The sequence below is a fragment of the Haliotis rubra genome, unplaced genomic scaffold (assembly GCF_003918875.1).
Source record: "Haliotis rubra isolate DU_JTF1 unplaced genomic scaffold, ASM391887v1 Scf2439, whole genome shotgun sequence".
In the NCBI taxonomy this organism is placed as follows: domain Eukaryota; kingdom Metazoa; phylum Mollusca; class Gastropoda; order Lepetellida; family Haliotidae; genus Haliotis; species Haliotis rubra.
Window position 1 is genome coordinate 22,660 of NW_025766491.1, and position 14,776 is coordinate 37,435.

Genomic DNA, 14,776 nt, shown 5'->3' on the forward strand with positions numbered 1-14,776 from the left:
TCAGAGTTAAGATAGAGAGCCAGGGTTCTTTTGCTTAAGTGTATAGCTTGACACGCATACACATTCAAGGTATAGAGCATAGAAAACCTCCCTGGAAAAACAATGATCTGAGAGTGGCTTTGAGGGAGAAAGTTTGGAAGTAAAATTTCTATTGTTTGGGACACTTTAAAGGGGAGGCTGGGCGCAGTCCCACACTTATAAATTGCGCACCGGTGTCTCGTCCACATTTTGGGGACGATCGCGAAGTCAACCAAGCCGATGTGCAAGTGGAGAGGTCTCGCCCGGGCCCACACAGCCTTGCGGGATCCTTGGCAAGGCCTGTGCGGGGTAAGTATGCTGGCACCTGGCCGCGGTTTTCATTTACATCATCCTGGCTTCACCCACTCAACGTTTAATGCGGTAAACAACGCTTTACATATATTCCATGACAGGTTTCTTGTTGCCAGCGCAAACAGTGTACAGGACACTGCATTGGCACGTTCGCTTTTAGCGATACATGATGAGAGAAAACCACACAGAACAGGGGTTTTATTTACATTTTAAGCTGTATAAACGCTCTCTCCTCGTAATGTCCGGGACATAGCAGGAGACAACTTGACAGTCAAAGAAACACAACTGGCTCTCAATGGGATCCCATCTGAAATATATTCAAGTCAGAGTTAGATAGTAAGGTGCTTAGAGTATATGAAAGAAGCGGTACATTCAAGGTATAGAGGCAGAAAGTACCCTGGAAAAACAATCATCTGAAAGTGACTTTGAGAGGGAAAAGTTCGGAAAGTAAAATTTCTATTTTTGGTTTTGTTTTTAAAGGGAGGCGCGAAGACGCAGTCCCACACTTATAAATTGCGCACCCGGAGTCGTCCACATTTGGGACGATCACTTGAAGTCAACAAACCGATGTATTACCCAGTGGAAGGGTCTCCGCCCGTTACAGCCTTGCAGGATCCTTTCATAGAAACCCACCAATGCCGAGTAAAGTATGCTTTTCCTGGCCGCAGTTTCCATTTATCCATCCACCAAAGCTTCCACCCCTCGGGTGTCTGTTAAACGGCTGCGTGTTTCCATGAGCAAGGTTTCGCCCGAATTTCATGCACTGTTTAAGTAAGCCACCCGGGACCCGCTTTCACGAGTAGCACCCATTCCTTTATGAAAAAATACTGATAGAGAGAAGAAACCACACCAGGAACAGGGGTTTATTTACATTTAAGCTGTATAAACGCTCTCCACCTCATGTCAGGACGCAGGGAGACAACCCGACCAGTCAAAACACAACTGGCTCTCAATGGGATCCCATCTGAAATATATTATTCAAGTCAGAGTTGAATGAAATAGATTCTTTTGCTTAAATTTATATGGCTTGACATGCACATTCAAGGTATGGGGCATGAAAACCTCCTGGAAGAAACAATCATCTGAAGTGACTTTGAGGAGGGAAAAGTTTAGATAAAATTTCTATTTTTGGTTTGTTTTAAAGGGGAGAGCGCGAACGCAGTCCCCACACTTATAAATTGCGCGCCCGAGTCGTCCACATTGGGACGATCGCGAGATCAACCAAGCCGATGGCATGCAATGGAAGGTCTCGCCAGACCCCACAGCCTTTGCGGATCACTGTAAAACCTGTATGCCAGGTAAAGGTATGCTTTCCTGGCCGCAGTTTTTCATTTACATCATCCTGGCTTCACCCCGCTCGGGTGTCATTGACAGCAGCTTCCACATATAATTCCGCTGACAGGTTTTCTTGTTCATACTGTTTTAATGTACAGGACACTACGTTGGCATTCACTTTATGAAAAAATACTGATAGGAAAACCACACAGAACAGGAGTTTTATTTACATTTTAAGCTGTATAAACGCTCTCCTCCATGTGTCAGGACGGCGCAGGGGAGACAACTTGACAGTCAAAACACAACTGTGGCTCTCAATGGGATCCATCTGAAGAATAAATTCAAATTAAAGAGTTGAATGAAATAGATTCTTTGTAGCCAGTACTATGGCTTGACACATGCACATTCAAGAATTTATAGAGCATGAAAACCTCCTGGAAGAAGCAATCATCTAGAGAAGTGACTTTGAGGAGGGAAAAGTTTGGAAGTAAAATTTCTATTTTTTGGTTTTGTTTTTAAAGGGAGGCGCGAACGCAGTCCCCACCTTATAAGTGCGCACCCGGGGTGTACACATTTGCAGGACGATCGCTGAAGTCCGGCCAAAACCGATGTGCAATGGAAGGTCTCGCCGGACCCACAGCCTTGCGGATCACTGTAAACCTGTGCCAGGGTAAATTATGCTTTTCCTGGCCCACGATTTTCATTTACATCGGCATCCCTGGCTTCACCCCACTCGGGTGTCTGTTAAACAACGCTTCACACTTCTTCCATGACAGGTTTCTTGTTCATACTGTTTAATGTACAGGACTACAATGGCACATTCACTTTATGAAAAAAATGCTGATAAGAGAAAACCACAGGTGGGTTTTATTTACATTAAGCTACAACGCCAGAGCGCTCTCTGTCCGGGACGCAGGGGAGACAACTTGACAGTCAAAGCACAACTGGCTCTCAATGGGATCCCATCTGAAATATATTCAAGTCAGAGTTGAGATGAAATAGATTCAACACGTAGAACATTTAGGAAGGGTATAAGAGCATGAAAACCTCCCTGGAAAAACAATCATCTAGAAGTGACTTTGAGGAGGGAAAAGTTTGGAAGTAAAATTTCTATTTTTGGTTTGTTTTTAAAGGGAGGCGCGAGCGCAGTCCCCACATACTCAGTGCACTTTTGATCGTCCACATTTGGGACGATCGCAGAAGTCAACAAACCGATGTGCAATGGAAGGTCTCGCCCGGGCCCACAGCGGATCACTGTAAAGCCTGTGCCAGGTAAGTATGCTTTTCCCTGGCCGCAGGTTTCATTTACATCATCCTGGCTTCACCCCTCAGGGTGTCTGTTAAACAACGCTTCACATATATATTCCATGACAGGTTTTCTTGTTCATACTGTTTAATGTACACCCAGGACTGCTACATTAGCATTCACTTTATAAGAAAAAGAGCTTTGATGAGAGAAAACCACAGAACGGGGTTTATTTACATTTAAGCTGTATAAACGCTCTCCTCATGTCAGGACGCAGGGGAGACAACCTTGACGTCAAGCACAACTGGCTCTCAATGGGATCCCATCACAGAAATATATTCAAGTCAGAGTTGAATGAAATAGATTCTTTTGCTTAAAATTATATGGCTTGACACATACACATTCAATTATAGAGCATGAAAACCTCCCACGGAAGAAGCAATCAATAGAAGTGACTTTGAGGAGGGGAAAAGTTTAGATAAAATTTCTATTTTTGGTTTGTTTTAAAGGGAGGCTGACGAAGGCATGATCCCCACGCATAAGTGCGCACCCGAGTCGTCCACATTTTACGCGGACGATCGCAGAGAATCAACCAAACCGATGTGCAATGGGAAAGGAGTCTCGCGGGCCCACAGCCTTGCGGATCGCATGTAAAACCTGTGCCAGGTAGGTATGCTTTTCCCTGGCGCGATTTTCATTTACATCATCCTGGCTTCACCCCTCAGGTGTCTGTTAAACAACACGCTTCACATATATTCCATGACGGGTTTTGCTTTGTTCATACTGTTTAATGTACAGGACACTACATTAGCACATTCACTTTATGAAAAAATACTGATAGAAACCACACAGAGCGAGGGTTTATTTACATTTAAAGCATAAACGCTCTCTCCTGTATCCCGGGACGCAGGGGGAACAACTTGACGAATTAAAAGGCACAGCTGAAACTCTCAATGGGATCCATCTGAAATAAATTCAAGTCGAGTTGGATAGAATAGATTCTTTTTAGCAAGTATATGGCTTGACACACATACATTCAAGGTATAGAGGCATGAAAACCTCCTGGAAAAACAATCATCTAGAAGAAGTGACTTTGAAGGGGAAAGTTTGGAAAAATTTCTATTTTGGTTTTGTTTTAAAGAGGCGCGAACCTGATCCCCACACTTATAAATTGCGCACCCGAAGGTCGTCACATTTAAGGGACTGATCTTGAAGTCAACAAACCGATGATAATGCAATGGAAAGGTCTCGCCCAGGCCCACAGCCTTACCCGGATCCACCAGCAAAGCCCACCGTACCAGGTAAAGGCCTTTTCCCTGGCCGCAGTTTTCATTACATCATCCACAAGCTTCACCCCACTCGGGTGTCTGTTAAACAACGCTTCACATATATTCCATGACAGGTTTCTTGTTCATACTGGCAGGGGACCACTACGACCGGCACATGAAAAATACTGATAGAAAACCACACAGAACGGGGTTTGTACATTTAAAACATGAGCGCTCTCCTCATGTATCCGGGACGCAGGGGAGACAACTGACCGGTCAGAGCCACGGCACAAAACCTCAATGGGATCCCATCTGATATATTCCGATTCAGGATTGAATGAAATAGATTCTTTTAGCCCGAAGTATAAGCAGGCGCATACGTGGGTATAGAACGCCGAAGCATACCTGGAAAAACAATCGTACGAAGTGACTTTGAGAGGGAAAAGTTTAGATAAAATTTCTATTTTTGGTTTTGTTTTAAAGGGAAGCGCAATTTTTGATCCCCCACATATAAATTGCGCACCCGAGTCGTCCACATTTTGGGACGATCGCAGGGGAATCCAACCAAAGCCAATGCGCGCGTGGAAGGTCCTTTGGTACAGCCTTCCGGGATGCTGTAAAGCCTGTGCCAGGTAGGTATGCTTTTCCATGGCTGCGGAACAATTTACGTAATGCATAGCTGCCCCTCCGGGTTGTCTGTTAAACAACGCTTCACCTTATATTCCACTGACGGGTTTCGTTGCATGTTGTGGCGGGACGCTGCGTTGGCATTCGCTGTGAAAAGTACTGTTGAAGAAACACTGGGGCGGGTTTGTTCCGGCTGTATAAACGCTCTCCTCATGTCAGGACGCAGGGGGAACAATAACTTGACGATCAAAACACAACTGGCTCTCAATGGGATCCCATCTGAAATATATTTCGATTCGGGTTGAATGAAATAGATTCTTTTGCTTAAGTAGCAGGCGACGCACATTCGGTATGGGCGAAGAGCCTCACCAAACCGTCATCTGAAGTGACTTTGAGGGAAAAGTTTGGAAATAAAATTTCTATTTTGGTTTGTTTTCGGGGAGGCGCAGGCTTGCCGTCCCCACACTTATAAATTGCGCACCCGAGTCATTCACATTTTGGGACGATCGCAGGGGAATCCGGCAAAGCCGGTAATGCGTGGAAGGTCGCTTTGGAATTTGAAAGCCTTCGCGGATCACTGTAAAGCCTGTGCCAGGTAAGTATGTCGCGCCACGGCGCGTTTTCTTCACGTCACATTTCACCCCAACTCAGGTGTCTGATAAACAGCAGCTACATACCATTTAGCGGTTCCTTTGATTTAAGCGCGGCAATGTACAGGACACTACATTAGCACATTCACTTTATGAAAAAATACTGATAGAAAACCACCACACAGGGCAGGTTTATTTACATTTTAAGCTGTACTTGAAGCGTATATAAACATGGGGCTGGGGAGACAACTTGACAGTCAAAAGGCACGGCTGAAACCCTCGACGGGTTCCGTCTGAGAATATGTTCGAGTCGAGTTGAATGAATAGATTCCTTTTGCTTAAAGTGCGAAGCGGCGTACACATTCAAGGGTGCGGGGCGAGCATCACCGGAAAGAGCAATCCGTCACGAGAGTGATGACTTTGGGAAGGGGAAAGTTTGGAGAGTAAAATTTCTATTTTGGTTTAGGAGGCGCGAACGCAGTCTACACCCATGTTGCTTGAGTCATTCACATTTAGGACGATCGCGAGAGTCAATAACAAACCGATGTGCAATGGAAGGTCTCGCCCGGGCCCACAACCTTACTTGAGGATCACTGTAAAGCCTGTGCGAGTAAGTATGCTTTTCCCTGGCCGCAGTTTTCATTTACATCGTCTGGCTGCGCCCCACTCAGGTGTCATTAAACGCTTACTTCACATATATTCCGCTGACGGAACAGCACGTTCATACTGTTTAATGTACCGGGACACTACATTAGCACATTCACTTTATGAAAAAAATACTGATAGAAAATACACACAGAACAGGGTTTATTTACGACAGCTGTATGTCAAGCATATATAATGTCGGGACGCGGGGAACCGGCAACAGATCAAAACCACAACTGGCTCTCAATGGGATCCCATCTGAAATAAATTCAAGTCAGAGTTGAATGAAATAGATTCTTTTGCTTAAGTATGTAAGCGGTACGTTAGGGGTATGGAAGCATGAAAACCTCCGCAGGAAAAGTGTCGTAGAAAGTGACTTTGGGGAAAAGTTTGGAAGTAAAATTTCTATTTTGGTTTGTTTCAGGGGAAGCTTGGGGCGCAGTCCCACTTATAAATTGCGCACCCGGAGTCGTCCACATTTGGGACGATCGCGAGGGAGTCCAACCAAACCGATGTGCATGGAAGGTCTGCCAGACCCACAGCCTTGCGGATCACTGTAAAGGCTACAAGCGCGGTGAAGTATGCTTTCCCACCTGGCGCGGTGCTCATTTACGCGTCTGAGCTGCACCCCATGGTGTCCTGGTAACACTTCACATATAATTAAACTGACGGAAGGTTTCTTGTTCATACTGTTTAATGTACAGGACACTACATTAGCACATTCACTTTATGAAAAAATGCCTGATAGAAGGCCACAGGCTGGGGTTGTTGCATTTGGCTGTATAAACGCTCTCCTCATGTATCGGGACCTTGGGGAGACAGCTTGACAGAGTCAAGGCACGGCTAACCTCAGAGGATGTCACGAATATATTTAGGTGGGGAGTTGAATGAAATAGATTCACTTTAGCGTATAAAGCAGGCACGCCAAGGTATAAAGGGGCGCGGCCTCCCTGGAAAAACAATCATCTAGAAAGTGACTTTGGGGAAAAGTTTGGAAATAAAATTTCTAGGCGGACTTTGTTTGCAAAGGGAGAGCGCGAACGCAGTCCCCACACTTATAAATTACTTTTGAGTCGTCCACATTTAGGGTCGCGAAGTCAACCGAAATCGATATTTTTAATGGAGGGTCTCGCCCAGACTGGCCTTGCGGTCTTTGCTTAAAGCCCTGTGCCAGGTAAGTATACTTTTTCCTAGCGCGTTTCATTTACATCATCCTGGCTTCCGCACTCAGGTGTCGTGGCAGCATACCGCATATATTTCCTTTGACGGGTTTCTTGTTTGCATTACTATTTATCTTTTGAGGGACTTTACACGTTGGCACGTTCACTTGTGAAAAATACGGTGAAATACACCAGAACAGGAGTTTATTTACATTTAAGCTGTATAAACGCTCTCACCTCATGCTCCGGGACGCAGGGGACGGCAACCCAGTCAAAACACAACTGAAGCTCTCAATGGGATGCAAATGCGAAATATATTTCGAGTCCGGGATTGGATAAGAATAAGATTCTTTTGCTTAAGTATATGACGACACATACACATTTTCAAGGTACTTGGGCGAAAGCCATATCCCCTGGAAAAACAATCATCTAAGTGACTTTGGGAGGAAAAGTTTAGATAAATTTTCTGCCTGGTTTGTTTTAAGGGGAGGCGCGGGGCACCGGTCTACCGCCTCGTCACTTTTGGTCGATCCACATTTAGGACGGTCGCCATGGGAGATCAACCAAACCGATGTGCAATGGAAAGGTCTCGCCAGACCACGGCGCCACGGATCCTGCCAAAGGCCTGGCGCGGGTGAAAGAGTATTGCTTTTCCTGGCGCCAGGTTTTCCATTCCATCTCACAAGCGCCACACTCGTTGTCACCTTCAAACAACGCTTCCGCCATGTTCCATGACAGGTTTGTTTGTTCCATGCTGTTTGTGCAGGACACTACGATGCTTACGATACTTTGTGAAAAAAATACAGTAGAGAAAACCACGGGGCAGGTTTTGCTACATTTAAGCTGTATAAAGGCGCTCTCTCCTTAACCAGGACGCAGGGAATGGCACCGACCGATCAGCACCGGCGAAACCAATGGGGGATCCCATCACCGATACATATTCTAAAAGTCAAGGGAGTTGAAGCCAGATTCCTTTGCTTGAAGTATATGGCTTGACCACATACATTCAAAATTTGGAAACATAAAGAAAGCCTCCCTGCTGGAAAAACCGTCATGCCGAAATTGAAACTTTGAAGGAAAAGGATTTAAAATGAATTCTTTATTTTTGGTTTGTTTTAAAGGGGCGCAGAACACAGTCCCACTTATAATTGCGCACACTTTGGTCATCCCACGAACGGGGACAGTCGCGAGGTCAACCAAAGCCGATGTACGTGGAAGGTCTCTTCGCCCCAGGCCCGTACTTGCGGGTCACTCAAAAAGCCTGTACTTGATTGATATGCTTTTCCAATGCGGTTTTCATTACCGTCGTCTGGCTACCTCAAGATTCCGTATTCAAACAACGCTACGCATATGTTCCGCAACCAGGACACCTTGTTCACCTGTTTGTCAATACGGAACCCTTCATTCAGCATTCGCTGCCAGAAAAATGCTGAAGAAACTACGGAACAGGGTTATTTACGTTTCAATTTTGTATAAACAGCTCTCCTCATATCCAGGGACCGCAGGGGAGACCGACGCCGGTCAAACACGGCTGGCTCTCAGTGGTCCCATGCGAGAATATATTTAGTCGAGTTACCGGATTCGATAAGATTCTTTGCTTACGTGCCAGCATTACGCCGCACAAAGATTATAGAGCATGAAAACCTCCTGAAGCTGATATCCTGAAGTGACTTTAAGGAAAAGTTTGGAAATAAAATTTCCTATTTTTGGTTTGTTTTTAAGGGGAGGCGCAGGCGCCGTTCTACACCTCGGTGCGCCGAATAAATTCCGTTTGGGGACGATCACCAAGAAGAGTCAACAAACCGATGTGCAGTAGGGTCCTTTTAAGCCCGGCGCGGATCACTGTAAAGCCTATTGCCGAGTAAAGTGGCTACTTTTCCTGGCCCGCCAATTTTTCACCATTTACATCATCCTGGCTTCACCCTCGGGTGTCTGTTAAACAACGCTTCGCATATATTCGCTGACGGGGTTTCTTGTTCATGCTGTTGTCTTACCCAGGACACTTTCCATTCAGCGCATTCACTTTAATAAAAATACTGTCTGAAAACCACACAGAACAGGGTTTATTTGACTGCGGCTGTATAACAACGCTCTCCATCCATGTAAAGGACGCGGGGAGAATAACCCGATGATCAAAACGCAGCTGAAACCCTCAATGGGATTCCCATCTGAAATATATTCAAGTCAGAGTTGGTTGAAATATAGATTCTTTGCTTAAGTATATAGCTTGACACGCGCATTCCACGAGGGTATGGGGCATAAAAGAAACCTCCCTGGAAAAACAATCATCTAAGTGACTTTGAGAGGAAAAGAGTTGGAAATAAAAGATTTCTATTTTTGGTTGTTTTTGGGGCGCGGGCCGCGGAGATCCCCACCTTATAAATTGCGCACCCAGAGTCGTCCACATTTACAGGACGATCGCGAGTCAACAAACCGATATTAATGCAATGGAAAGGTCTCGCCCAGATTTTATTGCCGGATCACTGGCAAAGCCTGTGCCAGGTAAGTACTTTCCCTGGCCGCGAGGTTTTTCATTTACATCATCCCACCGCGGCTTCGCTTTACTCAGGTGTCTGTTAAACAACGCTACATATATTCCATAGACTGGGTTTTCTTGTTCGTACTGTTTAATGTACAGGACACTACATTAGCACATTCACTTTATGAAAAAATACTGATAGAAAACCACGCAGAACGGGGTTTATTTACGTTAAACTGTATAAAACGCTCTCTCATCGCGGGACACCAGGGGAGACAACGACAGTCAAAACACAACTGGCTCTCAATGGGATCCCATCTGAAATATATTCAAGTCAGAGTTGAATGAAATAGATTCTTTTGTACAAGTATATAGCTTGACATACATTCTAAGAAATTGCTTAGAGCATAGAAACCCTCCGCAGGCTCTCAATCATCCTGAGAAGTGACTTTTGGGGAGGGAAAAGTTTAGGAGAAGTAAAATTTCTAATTTTTGGTTTTGTACTTTTAAAGGGAGAGCGCGGAAGACGCAGTCCCACCTTATAAATTGCGCACCGAGTCCTCGTCCATTTGGGACGATCGCGGGGATCAACCAAAACCGATGTGCAATGGAAGGTCTCGCCAGACCCACACGTGCCGGATCACTTTCTGTAGCCTGGCTATGCCAGGTAGAGTATGCTTTTCCCTGGCCGCAGTTTTCATTTACGTAAATACCTGGCTTCACCCACTCAGGTGTCTGTTAAACAACGCTTCACATATATTCCATGACAGGTTTCTTGTTCATACTGTGTTTTAATGTACGGGACACTACATTAGCACATTCACTTTATGAAAAAAATACTGATAGAAAACCACGGGCAGGGTTTATTTACGTTTAAGCTGCTATAAACTCTCCTCGCATGTCAGGGACACCGGGAGACAACTTGACAGTCAAAACACAACTGGCTCTCTCAATGGGATCCCATCTAGAATATATTCAAAGTCAGAGTTGGATAGAATAGATTCTTTTGCTTAAATTATATGAGCGACATACACATTCAAGGTATAGAACGTGAAGCCTCCCTAGATACCAATCATCTAAGAAAGTGACTTTGGGGAGGGAAAAGTTTGGAAATAAAATTTCCTGGCCCTTTGGTTTGAGCTGAGGGAGGGCGCGGGGCGTTCTGCGCATGGTGCTTGGGAGTCGTCCGTTTTGGGACGGGGATTCAATGAGTGTGGAGGATCTGGCACGGGGCCGACGCGGGATCGCCGCGAAATTATGCGGGCGAACATTTGGCTTCCACTGGCGTTCGTCATCCTGACTGCACATGGAATTACGTAAACCGGCAGCAGCCGTGCTATTAAAGCGGTTGCTGTTTCGTGGCGTTGCGTGAAACACGGAACGGGTTTTGGCCGCGTTTCAAACTGGCACCGGCTTTATTCAGGACAAATTTCCAGCGAATCCAGCTTTGACGGCTCTAAATGGGTTCCATCGAACATTCGAGTCGAGTTGGAATGTTGATTTAACGCGGCATTCGAAGGCATACGGAATATACGAAGTTTGCGATGAACTTCATGCTGGACGGGAACGGTCACGAACGCGGTCAACAAACAGGACGATTGGGGATAAACTTCAATGATTAAAACGCAAATGGGAAGGATGCTTTGGAGCTTGCGAGGTCGCTGCCGTACCGGAAGTGCAACGCTGCTTGCGGCCGCTGATTTTCATTTTATCGCTCCTGGCTTCACGCCACTCGTTATCTTCTTTGCTATTCAGCGACTACGGTTTGCTATTCATGCCGACGGCCAGCAAGTTCATTGGCGCCGAAAAACTGATGGAAAAGAACCGGGTTGTTCATTTCTCAAAACGCTCAGGGTTGCAGGGGCTAACCGACGCGATCAAAACTACGGCTTGAATAAATGGGTTCCATCTGATATTCGATCGAGTTGGAATGAAACCGGATTCACGCTTAAGTACCGCAGAAGCTGACCTAAAGGTGCCAGGCAGCCCTCTGGAAAACCGATCCAGAAATGAAACTGGGGAAGAAGTTTGGGAAATGGAACTTCGCGCGGTTTGATCCCCACTACTGAAACCAGCACCGGTGTCTGGTTGCAGGGGAGATCGCTCGAAACTGATATTACAATGGAAAGGATGCTTGAACGGCTTGCGGGATAACGCGAAACCGCCGCCGGTGCAAATTGCGCCGCTTTCCGACCGGTTTTCTAAACCCGCTCATCTGGCTTCACCACTCCGGGTGGCATCATTAGCTCTAACGCTTCATATTCCATGACCGGTTTTCTTGTTCGCGCAGGCTGCCGATGCCACAGGGTTGCCCGTTAAGCATTAACATGAAAAATGCTGACAGAAACTTCCACCTGGGGCTGGGGACTGGCTACCACATTTCCAAAGCTGCAGCATTCCTTCCGGTTGGGGAGACGAAAGCGGCAATCCCATTTGGCTTTTGGCTTCAATGGATATCCCACTCGCAAAACCGGAGCGTCTGGGGATGGAATGAAATGAATTCTTTACCTTGACCGCCCGACACATACATTCGAAAAGTGAAACGAAAGCTTCCCTGGAAAAAAACTGATCATCGAAGAGGCGACTTTTGGGGAAGAGTTTGGAAGCTAAGAACTATTTTACCGGTTGTTGAACGCGGGCTGCGATCCCAACTTTAAATTAAACGCCAGAGATCAATCAAAACTGCGGGACGGTCGCGGGGAGATCGGCTCGAAACTGGTAAGCGCAACCGGAAGGATCGCCCGGAGCACGGCACTGCTGCAGGATCACCGCAAAATACCGGAGCAAACGCCTAACTTCCTGACGTTTTCGTTATATCGTCAACTAAACCGGTTCTTCGCTGGCACCGCAAATGCTTCTCCATGTCCGGAACGCAGGGGAACAGCTTTACGACCGCGATCCAAAGCTGGCACTGATATAAACCAAGGTTCCCATCCCCAGGGAAATATATTCCAGAGTCAGGAGTTGGATGAAATGGATTCTTTGCGCTTCAAAATATACCATTTTGCACATTCAAAGTGCCGAACATGAAAACCACCTACGGAAAAACTAAATCAACTTTGAGAACTGGGGAAACCGTTCCTTTTTGATTTTGAGAGGCGCGGGCGCGTCCACCTTTAAATTACGCACCCGAATCGAACCATTTGGGACGGGAATAACTAAAACTACAAATTAGCGAAATGGAAGGATACCCGCCAGAATTGCCACGGGATCACTTCATACCGAACATGCAGGGCAAAACTATGCTTTCACCGACACTGGTTTTATATCCGACTTCCACTCGATTGCTCCTCGCCAGCTGCTTTGCCTACCTATTCGCGATACCGGTTTCTTGTTCGCTTTTGTTTAAATGGCCTTTGAAAGTTTCCGAAATGCGCTTTTATTCCGCTTTTATGAAAAATGCTGATGAAGAAAATGCTGCACAGTTGATTTCGCCCATTTAAGCTTCCGGCATACCATGACCAGGATTTTCGAGAACAGCACGATCAAAAGCTTTGCTTTGACTAAATGATTCCTCCCGAAATTATTCGATCGGGGACCGAATGAGGAAATGGATGCTTTACTTCCAGGTACGCCGCATTCGAACAAGAGCAGCGAAAAGAACGCCTGGAAAAACACAATCATAAATGGCTTTTTGGGAAAAAGATTTTACGGGAAGCTCAAAATTCCTTTTTGGTTTGTTTTAAAGTAAACGGGTTGGATGGACGGATGGGATGGATGGACGGGCGGATGATGACAATTTATGGACGGGACGGATGGATGGACAGATCAGGATGGATGGATGGAATCGGATGGGGATGGGACGTTGGATGGATGAACAAATGAATTAACCGAACCAGCCATTTTACATTCGATAAAACCTATCCTAAAGCGCCTAATCATCAAAGAATGGCTTTGAGAAGGAAAAGATTTGGAAACTATTTTGATTTGTTTTAAAGGAAATCCCCTCAAATTACACACCAAATCATCATTGGAGTTGAAATCACGAAGTCAACTTCAAGCTTCGATATACGACAAAGGAATCGCGAAGAACTGGCTACGGTCACCTACAAAACCTGCTGATAATTATTACTGCGATTTTCATTATCATCGGCGCTACCCTTCATATAACCAGCTTCGCTGCTTCACTATTCGACAGTTTTCGCGATACTATTTAACACTTCCGTAACACCTATGAAAAAATACCGATGAAACTACAAAGGCTGAAGTTATTTGCGAAATTCGCTTCTTCAAACCTTTCTCGCTCCAGGACTAACTTCCGACTGATCAAAAGCAACCCGAAACTGGATTCCATCGATAACCGATCAAAGGATGGAGATACCGATATGGAATCTTCTTTTAATACCGCAACTGTTTTGCTTACACATTCCGTTGCTGGAAACGCAGCAAACCTGAAGAAAGGCAATCATCGAAGTATTGGAAGGAAAAAGTTTGATGAAACTAACCTGAACTTTTGAAAGGAAACTTTGAAGAACAATCACTTCAAATTACGCAGACTCATCACGACTGGAACGAAGTCTTCAGCTCATTAACACAATGAAAGATCACCCCGACACGACTTACCGGATCGCTATAGAAACATACCGGTATGCCGCTTTCCGGCTGCGATTTTCATGCATCATCTCACCAACTTTACCCTCGATCAACCAGCAGCGCTGCACTATTCCGCCGACAGGTTTTCTTATTCTATTTAATACTTTGGGGAACGCCCTTATTCAGCACATTACGCTTTTTACCGAAAAAATACTGATAAAGAGAAAAACTCCACGAACCGGTTTATTTACTTCCAGCTTCCTGCCCTTCCTCCGCTCCGGTTTCGAAATTTATGGCTTCAAACGATCAAACACTGGCGCAGCTCAACCAGGATCCATCATGAAATACCTATTAGTCGATGAATAAAATGAATTCGCTGGCAATACCGCTGACACATACGATATAAAGGTACCGCAGAAACGCGAAAGCTTCCTGAAGAGCTTAAATCACTCGACGACTTTTTGAGGAAAAAGACTGGAAGTAAAGGCTTCCTTTTGATTTTGTTTAAGGAACGATCCCACTCGATACCAATCATCCATTTACCGGACGATTCCTCACCGCGAAGTCGCTTCGAAGCGGTAAACACAATGGAAGATTCTACTTGGGGCGCAACGCTTACCGCA

At 45.5% G+C, this 14,776-nt stretch overlaps 7 non-coding genes and 1 pseudogene across 7 annotated transcripts; all 8 read right to left on the minus strand.

Annotated features, from left to right (window-relative positions):
• Positions 1-1,472: 1,472 nt before the first annotated feature.
• Positions 1,473-1,636, minus strand: LOC124278961. The gene has a single exon (XR_006899245.1). It is a non-coding gene; the product is annotated as a U1 spliceosomal RNA (small nuclear RNA).
• A 485-nt stretch (positions 1,637-2,121) lies between these two features.
• LOC124278965 lies at positions 2,122-2,283 on the minus strand. Its single transcript, XR_006899250.1, has one exon. It is a non-coding gene; the product is annotated as a U1 spliceosomal RNA (small nuclear RNA).
• A 450-nt stretch (positions 2,284-2,733) lies between these two features.
• Positions 2,734-2,885, minus strand: LOC124278959 (annotated as a pseudogene).
• A 473-nt stretch (positions 2,886-3,358) lies between these two features.
• LOC124278962 lies at positions 3,359-3,525 on the minus strand. The gene has a single exon (XR_006899247.1). It is a non-coding gene; the product is annotated as a U1 spliceosomal RNA (small nuclear RNA).
• A 1,074-nt stretch (positions 3,526-4,599) lies between these two features.
• LOC124278963 lies at positions 4,600-4,759 on the minus strand. Its single transcript, XR_006899248.1, has one exon. It is a non-coding gene; the product is annotated as a U1 spliceosomal RNA (small nuclear RNA).
• Positions 4,760-5,182: 423 nt separating this feature from the next.
• Positions 5,183-5,349, minus strand: LOC124278964. The gene has a single exon (XR_006899249.1). It is a non-coding gene; the product is annotated as a U1 spliceosomal RNA (small nuclear RNA).
• A 447-nt stretch (positions 5,350-5,796) lies between these two features.
• Positions 5,797-5,954, minus strand: LOC124278966. Its single transcript, XR_006899251.1, has one exon. It is a non-coding gene; the product is annotated as a U1 spliceosomal RNA (small nuclear RNA).
• Positions 5,955-10,128: 4,174 nt separating this feature from the next.
• LOC124278968 lies at positions 10,129-10,296 on the minus strand. The gene has a single exon (XR_006899253.1). It is a non-coding gene; the product is annotated as a U1 spliceosomal RNA (small nuclear RNA).
• Between the last annotated feature and the right edge of the window lie 4,480 nt (positions 10,297-14,776).